Raw genomic sequence first — 12,430 nt, 5'->3', positions numbered from 1 at the left:
GACTAAAAGCAGATTGGTGGTTGCCAGGAAAGGAAGAGGATGATTCCAAAGAGCACTTGGAAACTTTAAGGGTGTTAGAAATATTTCATATCATGATTAAGGTGACAGTTTATAAGTGTATATACACATACCAAAACATATCAAGCTGTATACTTTAAATTTATTGCATGTTAATTATACATCAATAAAGTTGTAAAAAATAAATTATAAAAAAGGCCAGGAGATTATTCTATCTTAGAATGCTAACTTAAAAAGCACAAAAATCTCATCAAGTTCTCACCAAAGCTAGTGCTGGGACCTTGTTCCCAGCAGAGTCGTGTGGTAATGTTGGACCTGATCCCTGTCTGCCAGCGCTCAATGACCCAGCCAGCGAGAGCCTGCAAAGTATTCAGGAGGCTCCCAGAGAAAACCTCGTTGCCCTTCTGCTGGCAAATAGCATCAGAACCCACACTTTTCCATTTTCAAGTGACTGCAAGTGAGAGTCCCATGGTCTGATCTGGTGCGTCATCACCAGCAGGCCTGGTCTTGCTCCCGTTAATGAGCCTTTCAAAAAGTATCCAACTCCCACCTTCATCCTCATCGATTTTTGTTTCTGATTAATGTTTGAATTGTCTTCTTGGAAGGACTTGTTCCCACCTGGGACTTGCTGAAGATGATATCAGAGGACCTGTCCCCTGGAGCCGCTTCTCCAGAAAAGGGGTCAACATGCAGTCAGCAGACAGAGCTGGGTGCTGGCTCAAGAATTTTCCAAACAGTGGAATGAAATGGAAAAAACACTCTTGTGCTGCCAGGTGGAAGTCGGAGAAGGAAAGCAGACATTACTTCCTTTTCTGCTAACTGCCTCCAGGTTCCTGGCAGGACTCAGAGGTTCACTAGGAAAGTACACAATAAGATTTTGGTTTGATTGCTTTCATTTTTGATTTTGAATTCTTTCTCGGTACCTGTTAGAGCCTACTGCTCTGCTGGGTGCTGGACAGGAACCTCATGGTTGAGTGAGGTGATCTGATTAGAAACAAGATCTGGTGTAAGGAAGGACAGGTAAGGGGCAGGGCAGTCACGTGCGACTTCAAGGCCACACCAAATATGTTCTAAGTGTCTTTATGCCTCTAAAATGTTTGGAATTAAAGAAAGGGGAACCCATTGGCCTAGAATCATCAGTCAAGGAGGAAATAGTCAAGCCTTAGAAAACACAAAGAAGAGGAAGTAATGGTAAGAAAGTCCAAAGATAAAGGCAGAAATAAGTATAGTAAGAAAAGTTGAGTGTGACAATAATTATGTAAAAATTGAAAAAATATAAAACCAGAAATACACTAATTCTATATGTAAACATATCCCACCAGAAATATACATAAACTGTCTACAGGGAAATTCCTCAAATTGAAAACAAGGATAGTATCTGATGAGGTCATGGCATAATCAAGGAGGACTTTATGTATATTGTTTAAATATTTTATAATTAAGTCTTTTGAAGACCTCTGTGAAATTTTCTTTTATCATGTATTTTTCAACTTTTAAATTATGATAAGTATACATAACATAAAATTTACTCCTGTAACTACTTGTATGTGTACAGTTCAGTAGCACTAAGTACAATCACATTGTTATACTACCATCATCACCAACCACCTCCCAAACTTTTTCATCATCCCAAATAGAAATTCTGTGCAAAAATTAAACAATTACATATCCTAGCCCTGGTAACTGAGAGAGTCAATTCCTAGGCAGGTTGACAAGAAGTCTGGGGTCCCCAAGGAAGAGATAGGGGTCAGGAGTTCTCAGTCACTTCAGTTCAGTCACTCAGTCCTGTCTGACTCTTTGTGACCCCATGGACTGCAGCACATCAGGACTCCCTGTCCATCACCAACTCCTGGAGCTTGCTCAAACTCATGTCCATTGAGTCGGTGATGCCATCCAATCATCTCATCCTCTGTCTTCCCCTTCTCCTCCTGCCTTCAATCTTTCCCAGCATCAGGGGCTTTTCAAATGAGTCAGCTCTTTACATCAGGTGGCCAAAGTATTGGAGTTGCAGCTTCAGCATCAGTCCTTCCAATGAATATTCAGGACTGATTTCCTTTAGGATGGACTGGCTGGATCTCCTTGCAGCCCAAGGGACTCTCAAGAGTCTTCTCCACCACCACAGTTCAAACGCATCAATTCTTTGGTGCTCAACTTTCTTTATCGTCCAACTCTCACATCTGTACATTATTACTGGAAAAACCAAAACTTTGACCTTTGTTGGCAAAGTAATGTCTCTGCTTTTTAATAAGCTGTCTAGGTTGGTCATTACTTTTCTTCCAAGGAGCAAGCATCACTTAATTTCATGGCTGTAGTCACCATCTGCAGTGATTTTGGAGCCCAATAAAATAAAGTCTGTCACTGTTTCCACTGTTTTCCCATCTATTTGCCATGAAGTGATGGGACCAGATGCCATGATCTTAGTTTTCTGAATGTTGAGCTTTAAGCCAACATTTTCACTCTCCTCTTTCACTTTCATCAAGAGGCTCTTTGGTTCTTCTTCACTTTCTGCCATAAGGGTGGTGTCATCTGCATATCTGAGGTTATTGAAATTTCTCCCAGCAATCTTGATCCCAGCTTGTGCTTCCTCCAGCCCAGCGTTTCTCATGATGTACTCTGCATATAAATTAAATAAGCAGGGTGACAATATACAGCCTTGATGTACTCCTTTCCCGATTTGGAACCAGTCTGTTGTTCCAAGTCCAGTTCTAACTGTTGCTTCCTGACCTGCATACAGATTTCTCAAGAGGCAGGTCAGGTGGTCTGGTATTTCCATCTCAGTCACTTCAGTTCAGTCACTGCACTGAAGGTCTGGTATTTGACAATTTTCCACAGTTTATTGTGATCCACACAGTCAAAGGCTTTGGCATAGTCAATAAAGCAGAAATAGATGCTTTTCTGGAACTCTCTTGCTTTTTTGATGTTGGCAATTTGATCTCTGGTTCCTCTGCCTTTTCTAAATCCAGCTTGAACATCTGGAAGTTCACGGTTGATGTATTGCTGAAGCCTGGCTTGGAGAATTTTGAGCATTACTTTACTAGCGTGTGAGATGAGTGTAATTGAGCGGTAGTTTGAGCATTCTTTCACATTACCTTTCTTTGAGATTGGAATGAAAACTGACCTTTTCAGTCCTGTGGCCATTGTTGAGTTTTCCAAACTTGCTGGTATATTGAGTGCAGCACTTTCACAGCATCATCTTTTAGGATTTGAAATAGCTCAACTAGAATTCCATCACCTCCACTAGCTTTGTTCATAGTGATGCTTCCTAAGGCCCACTTCAAATTCCAGGATGTCTGGCTCTGGGTGAATGATCACGCCATCATGTTTATCTGGGTCATGAAAATCTTTTTTGTATAGTTCTGTGTATTCTTGTCACCATTTCTTAATATCTTCTGCTTCTGTTCGGTCCATACAATTTCTGCCCTTTATTGTGCCCATCTTTGCATGAAAAGTTCTCTTGGTATCCCTAATTTTCTTGAAGAGATCTCTAGTTTTCCCCATTCTATTGTTTTCCTCTATTTCTTTACATTGATCACTGAGGAAGGTTTTCTTATCTCTCCTTGCTATTCTTTGGAACTCTGCATTCAAATGGGTATATCTTTTCTTTTCTCCTTTGCCTTTTGCTTCTCTTCTTTTCATAGCTGTTCATAAGGCCTCCTGAGACATCATGTTGCCTTTTTAGCTTTTCTTTTTCTTGGGGATGGTCTTGATCACTGCCTCCTGTACAATGTCACGAACCTCTGTCCATAGTTCTTCAGGCATTCTATCATATCTAATCCCTTGAATCTATTTGTCAATTCCACTGTATAGTTGTGAGGGATTTGATTTAAGTCATACCTGAATGGTCTAGTGGTTTCCCCCACTTTCTTCAATTTAAGTCTGAATTTGGCAATAAGGAGTTCATAATCTGAGCCACAGTCAGCTCCCAGTCTTGTTTTTACTGACTGTATAGAGCTTCTCCTTCTTTGGCTGCAAGGAATATAATCAATCTGATTTTGGTATTAACCATCTGGTGATGTTCATGTGTAGAGTCTTCTCTTGTGTTGTTGGAAGAGGGTGTTTGCTATGACTAATGGATTCTCTTGGCAAAACTCTATTAGCCTTTGCCCTGCTTCATTCTGTACTCCAAGGCCAAATTTGCCTGTTACTCCAGGTATTTCCTAACTTCCTACTTTTGCATTCCAGTCCCCTATAATGAAAATGAAATCTTTCTTGGGTATTAGTTCTAGAAGATCTTGTAGGTCTTCATAGAGCCATTCAACTTCAGCTTCTTCAGCATTACAGGTTGGGGCATAGACTTGGATTACTGTGATATTGAATGGTCTGCCTTGGAAACAAACAGAGATCATTCTGTCATTTTTGAGATTGCATCAAAGTACTGTGTTTTGGACTCTTTTGTTGACTATGATGGCTACTCCATTTCTTTTAAGGGATTCTTGCCCACAGTAGTAGATATAATGGTCATCTGAGTTAAATTCACCCATTCCAGTCCGTTTTAGTTTGCTGATTCCTAGAATGTTGACATTCACTCTTGCCATCTCCTATTTGACCACTTCCAAGGAGTTCTCAAGGAGGAGAGAAAGAGAAACTTTTTTTTTTTTTTTTCTAGAGCCCAGAGCTGATTTTTGTACAACAAAACAACTCATCTTGCTCAAGGATATGTTTTTCCTTAAAACTCTGTTCAGTTCAGTTCAGCTCAGTTCAGTCACTCAGTCATGTCCAACTCTTTGCGACCCCATGAATCACAGCACGCCAGGCCTCCCTGTCCATCACCAACTCTCGGAGTTCACTCAGACTCATATCGATGGAGTCAGTGATGCCATCCAGCCATCTCATCCTCTGTTGTCCCCTTCTCCTCCTGCCCCCAATCCCTCCCAGAATCAGAGTCTTTTCCAACGAGTCAACTCTTCGCATGAGGTGGCCAAAGTACTGGAGTTTCAGCTTTAGCATCATTTCTTCCAAAGAAACCCCAGGGCTGATAACAACAATGTATCCTGCTTGAGGACATGTTTCTCCTTCTTGAGACCCTTTTGACTAATCCTGTCATCTTGAAATGTATCTTATGGGAGTGGGTCTTATAAGACCTACAACCTTGAGACATTCTTTTGATTTACTGTAATAACCAATTGAAAAATTATATAACTCTATTGCTAAGACTAGTGAGGGGGGCACTCTCTGTCTCCCTTCTGATGTCTATGTCAGAGGCTTTCTCTGTCCCTTTATACTTTACTAAAACTCGGCTACACAAAAGCTCTTGAGTGATCAAGCCTGGTCTCTGGTCCCAAAGCTAAGTCTTCTTCATAGATCGTGAATCCAACATTGTTCACCATAAGCTATCATAACCACCACTCCATTTTCTGTCTCTTTGAGTCTGACTGCTCCTGGTACCTCATATACACAGAATTATACAATCATCTGTTCTTTTGTGTCTGGTTTATTTCACTTGGCATAATATTTTCAAGGTTCATCCATATTGTGCCGTATGCCAGAATTTCATTTCCTTTTCAGATGGAATAATATTCTATAATATTCTATTGTATAAATAACATATTTTGTTTCCTATTCATCCACCCATGGGCATTTGGGTTGTTGCTACCTTTTGGCTATTGTGGATAATGCTATTATGAACATTGGTGTACAAATATCTCTTCAAGACCTTGCTTTCAATTCTTGTGGGGATATACCTATTAGGGGAAGCACACTGATTGAAACCGCCCACCCTGGCGAGGCACCATAGTAACCATTTGCATGAGTTGTTTTACAGGAGGTCCTGCTAAGGAACATGGAACTAATAAGCCACCACCAACCGGAAGAATTCAGGAAAGGTCAAAAGGAGACACCAGATGTCTGACCACCTCCCAGAATCCTTCTCTCTGGCATCCATCTTGGCTGAACAAGGCGTGCACCACCAGGAAGGACTCTGAGTCAGAATGATTGGCTAAGGACAACCCGGAAACTAATCCCATCACCATAAAACCTGAGACTACAAGCCACATGGCAGAGCAGTTCTCCTGGGTTCCCTTACCCTACTGCTCTCCACCCGGGTGCCCTTTCCTAATAAAATCTCTTGCTTTGTTAGCGCATGTGTCTCCTCAGACAATTCATTTCCAAGTGTTAGACAAGAGCCCAGTTTCGGGCTTGGAAGGGATTCCCCTTCCTGCAACATATCCAGAAAGGGAACTACTGGATCATATGGTAATCTATGTTTAATTTTTCAAGGAAACACCATACTTTTTTTCACAGCAGCTGCAGCATTTTACCCACCAACCATGCACAAGGGTTTCAATCCCTCCAGTTCCTAGCCAACACTTCTTACGTTCTCTTTACTTTTTTGGATAACAGCCATCCTAATAGATGAGAAGTGCTACCTCATTATGGTTTTGGTTTGCGCTTCCAGCATGTGAAAAGGTAGAGGAGCAATGAGAGAGAAGGAAAGTTCCATCAATTAACATGTTAAATAAGGACGTTACAACCCCTTCCCCACAGCCTCTGCCCAGGTTAAGGGCAGTTTGCAAGTGGGGGGCCTGCTTGTTTCCAAGTAGTGGGGAAGACACAGTTTTAGAATGGGTCCAGACTTGCTTGGCTCTGGGCCCATTTCTAGAAATGCCCCTAAATGGCTGTTAATTAACCCATAGAGTTTAAAGAGACATTCTAACAGGGGTGTGAGCAGTCTGGCTGTCTTCACTTACTGAGCTTTCCATTAGCAGAGTGAATTCAATAGCTTTTTCTCCATGCCCACTCACCCCCATCTCCAGTCAGCTCTGTTACCAGGTTTCTGATCCAGTGAGGAGCCGCCCTATGTAAGATGCGGCCAAAGTCAGAAGCAGCACTAAGATTTCTTGGCTGATCTTTGCTATCTTTGAGATCAAAAGCTCAAGGCATTTCAGTAAAATGACTCTTTCTTGATAAAAACACATTCTTGACTAATTTTGTTCCAACAGAAAGTTGAACTGGAAAACTCCCACCTGCACCCTTTTTTGTCTCACTGTTTTTGAAATTCAGCTTCCTGGGGTAACACAGTGTTTATTAGTTTAAAAATAAATAAAATCCCCTTTAAGTTCCCAGAAAGAGCATGTTACTGCACTGGGAGATTTCCAGTTGGGGAAAGTGACCTCCAAGTCATTTACTCAAAATCTTGATACAATTGCAATTCCATTCAAGAAGCTTGAAGAGCCCACTTTTCCTCCTGAGGGGACTGTCATCTTTTCTACCTGGCAAATCTGCCCTTCAAGACCTGGCTTAGCTCACGTTCTGGAGCCTACGAGCCGCAACAAACAACTATGAGGCCTGTGAGCCCAAGAGCCGGTGCTCCTCTACAAGAGAACCACCGCAATGAGAAGCCTGCACACCGCAACTGGGGAATAGCCCCTGCTAGCCGCAACTAGAGAAAGCTCACACACAGCCACGAAGACCTAGTGCAGGAAAAAAATAAAAGATCTGGCTCAGGCATCATCTCCTTTGTAAAGCCTCTCTCAGCTCCTGAGAGAGTCCAGGAGTCCGGAAGTCCCTCCTCCAGACTCAGGCAAGCACCTAGAGGGCACTTAGAACATCCAAGTGGGTTTCTGTGGAGACAGTCCCTTCCTCCCACCAGCCTAGAACCTTGCAAAGTGTCAGGTGCATAACAGATCTTCAGAAATCTGTCTGTGAAGAGTTCATGCCGGGATCTCAGATTGGGTAGGAACCAGGCTGGACCAGGTTCCACATTTTTTTTTTTTTTAATCTTGTTTTTCCTGGGGACAGGAGACTTGGGAAGAGGCCACCGGCAAGGCGGCTGCTGGGATTTGTGGTATCTCTGCGTCCAGTCCTCACAGGATGCTGCTTGCACAGTCAGCTCCTTTCACTTGCCATAGTCAGAATGGGGAAGAGGGTTTTCTATTGGGAAAAACCACAGCTATAGTTTCAGGCGCTTTCCCAGAAATCTCACCCCAGAACAGCATCTTGCCAAGCTTTTCTGGACCAGAACCAGTCTCTGCACTTCCTGGGGGTTTCCTGACTCTGGGGAAACAGGGGCTCCCTGGTGCCAGGGCCAGAAAAGGGCTGGAGACAAGCAAGGGGCTGCTGGGAGGCTGATATGTAGGTTCCCTCTCTGCTCAGATCACAGAGGGGAAGGCAAGCCTGGGAATCAGCCACTTATGGGATGCCTGCCAGCGCCTGCCCCCTGCTCAGCCTGTTTAGGTAGCATGACCCTTCAGCCCGTTGCCTGACTCACTACAGTCAGCTCATCCTACCATCAGAATGTCAGCTTTCCCACCTCCAAGTGAACATCTCATGCAAGGGGCTAGACACGTGCCTGTAAGTGGAGACAACCTGACTTTCCAAGAACAGGTTGTGTAGATGGCTTTTATGCAGGCTTGCTCTTGGCAGAATTTGGTTTAAGACTCACTTGTAACATGCCACTACAGGGAGAAATTAGGGGACGGGACCAATGGCCCCTATCTACTTCTCATTCTTAAAGCTTACTGAGAGAATATGCTGGAAGACCAACCAAATTAGCTTAGGTTGTTCCAGCGAATTATGGAGTCATAGCTATCCTAACATCAGAGTGAAAAGAAGAAAAAAAAAATTATCTTTGAAAATCCCTTAAATTTCCCCACAATGACATTACCCGTGGTTTTGTGTATATAACCGGTTGTTGCTGCTGCTGCTGCTAAGTCACTTCAATCGTGTCCGACTCTGTGCGACCCCATAGACTGCAGCCCACCAGGCTCCCCCATCCCTGGGATTCTCCAGGCAAGAACACTGGAGTGGGTTGCCATTTCCTTCATAACAGTGACAGTCAAGGCATCTCTAGAATCTTTAATTTATTATTTCTTTTTCAAGAACCTTGGCAAAACCATCAACCTATCTGCTTGGCCCCTTGCAGGTGGGTTCTGCTGTTTTGGCCACTGGTCAGGAACCACTTTAAATGACCCACATGTTCAGGCCTGGGTAACCAGGCCTGCCAGCACTGTTTCAGACCCGATGGCATCCATTGCTATCAGCCATGAGTTATGCAAGAGGAGTGATGTCTAGAGGTTAGGTTTAAATTCCAGTAAGTTAAATGTGCTTAAGAACAATGTCTGTGCATTCCCTGTGTAGCTACAAGGAGGAGCCCTGAAGACCTAGGGACACAGATAGCAAAAGCCGGGATGAAGACAGCTAGATGGGACCTTCAGACCTGGGCACAGGGAGAGAAAACCTAAATGGGACCGTCAGACCTGGCCACAGGGAGAGAAAACCAACACTTCTTCTTCTTTTTTTTTTTTTAAAGAAGGTGTGTGTGCATGCTAAGTTGCTTCAGTCATGTACAACTCTTTGTGACCTTATAGACTGTAGCCCGCCAGGCTTCTATGTCCATGGGATTTTCCAGGCAAGAATACTGGAGTGGGTTGCCATTTCCTCCTCCAGGGGATCTTCCTGACCCAGGGACTGAACCCGCATCTCTGACGTCTCCTTCATTGGCAGACAGGTTCTTTACCCCTAGTGCCACCTGGGAAGCCCCTTTTAAAGAATAGCTCTCCTGAAAGTAAAAGTAAGAAACAGTGTTAAAGAAATTTCATTCTTTAATATTCTATAAACACTTGAATGACCATAGAGTTCCAAAGAACCTCTGTTGATGGCACAGTGTGAGGGGGGAATAAACCACAGTGGAGCACATAGGATTTTACCTCCACTCTGATGTTAGCTAAGCAGAGACACAGAACCAGGAGGGAATACACCCGAACGGCTGTGTTACAATGATGGGATTCTGAGTGAACGACCTTATCTCTTTTCTCTGTTTTCCAACTTCCTGCAGTACGATTGCATTATTGTAATCATTCTTGAAAACTATAAATATAGGAAAGATATACAAAGAAGTTAGATAAGGCACTTGCTCGTGGTCCAGTGGCTAAGACTCGACGCTCCCAGTGCTGGGGGCCCGATTTTGATCCCTGGTCAGGGAACTAGATCCCACATGCCTCAACTAAGAATTCACATGCCACAACTAAGATCTGGCACAGCCAAATTAATTAATCAATTTAAAAAGAAGTCAGACAAAAGATGAAAACAATAATAGCAGTTAAATTCAAGTTTCAAATGCAAAGAGAGAGCGAGAGAAAGAAACTTGGTTCTTTAAATTCATGCAAATTTAGAAAAAGAAAAAAATCTTTAAAAGGCCCAAAGCTGCTGAGCTGCTGTTATCTTGCAAATGTTGCTCAAAGACTAAGGTGCACTCCAGAAGGGTTAGGTCTGGTCTTACAAGGGTGGTGGGTATTGTAACATTTTTCTAGCTAGTCACATTCATTTTCCCAATAAAAAATTATTTCTAATATCTCATATGTTAATTACTGAACCATTTAGACTGCTGAGATTCCTGAACCTTGCTTTCACCACCTCTGGAATGTGGAGGTGGAGGTTTAGTCATTAAGTCATGTCTGACTCTGGAGACACATAGACTGGGAAACTAACAGGCTCCTCTGTCCGTGGGATTCTCCAGGCGAGATTACTGGAGTGGGCTGCCATTTCCTTCTCCAGGGGATATTCCTAACCCAGGAATTGAAACCATATCTCCTGCATTGCAGGCAGATTCTTTACTAACTGAACGACGAGGGAAGCCCTGGAATGTGGACTGCTTCAAATGCTAACCGGCCACTCCCAGGATGTGCATTAAAGTCAGCTGACAACCAGAAACAGCCAAAATGTCTATCAGCATGGGATTCCTTAAATAAAACACGGGACCCTCCTGCAATGAAACCCACTTCTGCTGAAATGAAGACATTTAGAAGCTCTCTGGGAATTGGCGAGGAGAGACCTCCAGGATGTAGGATTCAGTGACGTGAGCAAGGTGCAGCTGTGGAGGCAAGAACTTGCTTCATTTTGTGTACCTGGAGGTGGAGGGGAAGGAGAACTCATATTTGCTTATATTAAAAATTGCAGAAAGAATCTCTGGAAGAGTGTACAAGAAAAGACTAAATTTGCTCTGGGGATAGGTAAGGGTGGGAAAGGAGATTGGAAATCGGGCTGATGAGAGTAGAAATGGAAGCAAGATACATTTTATGCTTTAAATTTTGGGAGTGGGGGTGTGACCTGCAGCATGTGGGATCTTAGTTCCCCAACCAGAGATCAAACCTGCACCCTCTGTGTTGGAAGCACAGAGTCTTAACCACTGGACCATCAGGCAAGTCCTTACTTTGATTTTTTTAACCATGTGAAGTGTGATAGTCCCTCAGTTGTGTCAACTCTTTGCGACCCCATGACAGGCTCACCAGGCTTTTCTGTCCATGGGATTCTCCAGGCAAGAATACTGGAGTTGGCGGCCATTTCTTTCTACAGGGAATCCTCCTGACTCAGGGATCGCACCCGGGTCTTGTGCATTGCAAGCAGACTCTTTACCATCTGAACCACCAGGGAAGCTTTGGTTTTTTTTCTTTAAGCATGTGAATATATTACCTACTCTCAGGAAAGAAGTATATGTTGATTTTCACATAAATGCATTCTACTGTCCATATCAGCATATCATAACTACATTCCAATGCATATGACAGTGACCTCAATCCTGCTGTCACTTTTAAGGTAGTGTTTCTCAAACCAGAGGGCCAAGTACACAAACCCACAGGATAAAGATTTGCTGAAAGGTCTGGAAGGATGACAGATGTAGACGTAACTCCAAAGTAGAATGTAGCTTTGCTGAAAGCCCTCCCAGCTTGCTGCATACTACCAACCAGTGGCCTTGTGTGGGGTGAGATAAGCAAAGGCCAGGGATCTCTCTGTGCCCAGCATGATGCGAGGGGCAGATCGTCGTGAGTTCCATCTGTGTGGGGTTTACGGACTTTCTAAAGGCAATTCCAATTGGTCTCCACAGCACCTCTGGGCAGTAGTAAACATCCAGTGAACCAGTGAAGTTGCTCAGTCATGTCCAACTCTTTGCGATCCATGAACTGTAGCCTACCAGGCTCCTCCATCCATGGAATTTTCCAGGCAAGAGTAGTGGAGTAGGTTGCCATTTCCTTCTCCAGGGGATCTTCCTGACCTGCAGATCGAACCCAGGTCTCCCGCATTGCAGGCAGACGCTTTACCATCTGAGCTACCAGGGAAGCCATCTTTGTTTTTAATAGGAAAAAAAAACTAGGCTCCAAAGGCCACATGATCAGATTAAAGTTACTTGACCGGTAACTCCTAGATCAATCGCTTTAGATTGTTCTGACTCTTGAACAATGCCTATGTTCTGTTGAGAATTTGTGTATTTCTGCATTTACTCACTTAAGACAAGAGCTATCATTGTCTTGCTCTTGACTTTTGTTGGCTTTTTTGTTTTTATTTACATGGTGAATTTTTCTGGTGGTTTCAAGGAAAAACTGAACACACGAAAAATCTGGGGAAAGTGAAAGGAGGAAAATAAATCAAAGCAAAGAGGTTTCGCTGCCTGCAAGCTGGGCATGCGCAAATGGACTCTGAC

Source organism: Bubalus bubalis, chromosome 22 (assembly GCF_019923935.1).
Source record: "Bubalus bubalis isolate 160015118507 breed Murrah chromosome 22, NDDB_SH_1, whole genome shotgun sequence".
Classification (NCBI taxonomy): Eukaryota; Metazoa; Chordata; class Mammalia; order Artiodactyla; family Bovidae; genus Bubalus; species Bubalus bubalis.
This window is presented reverse-complemented; position numbering follows the sequence as displayed.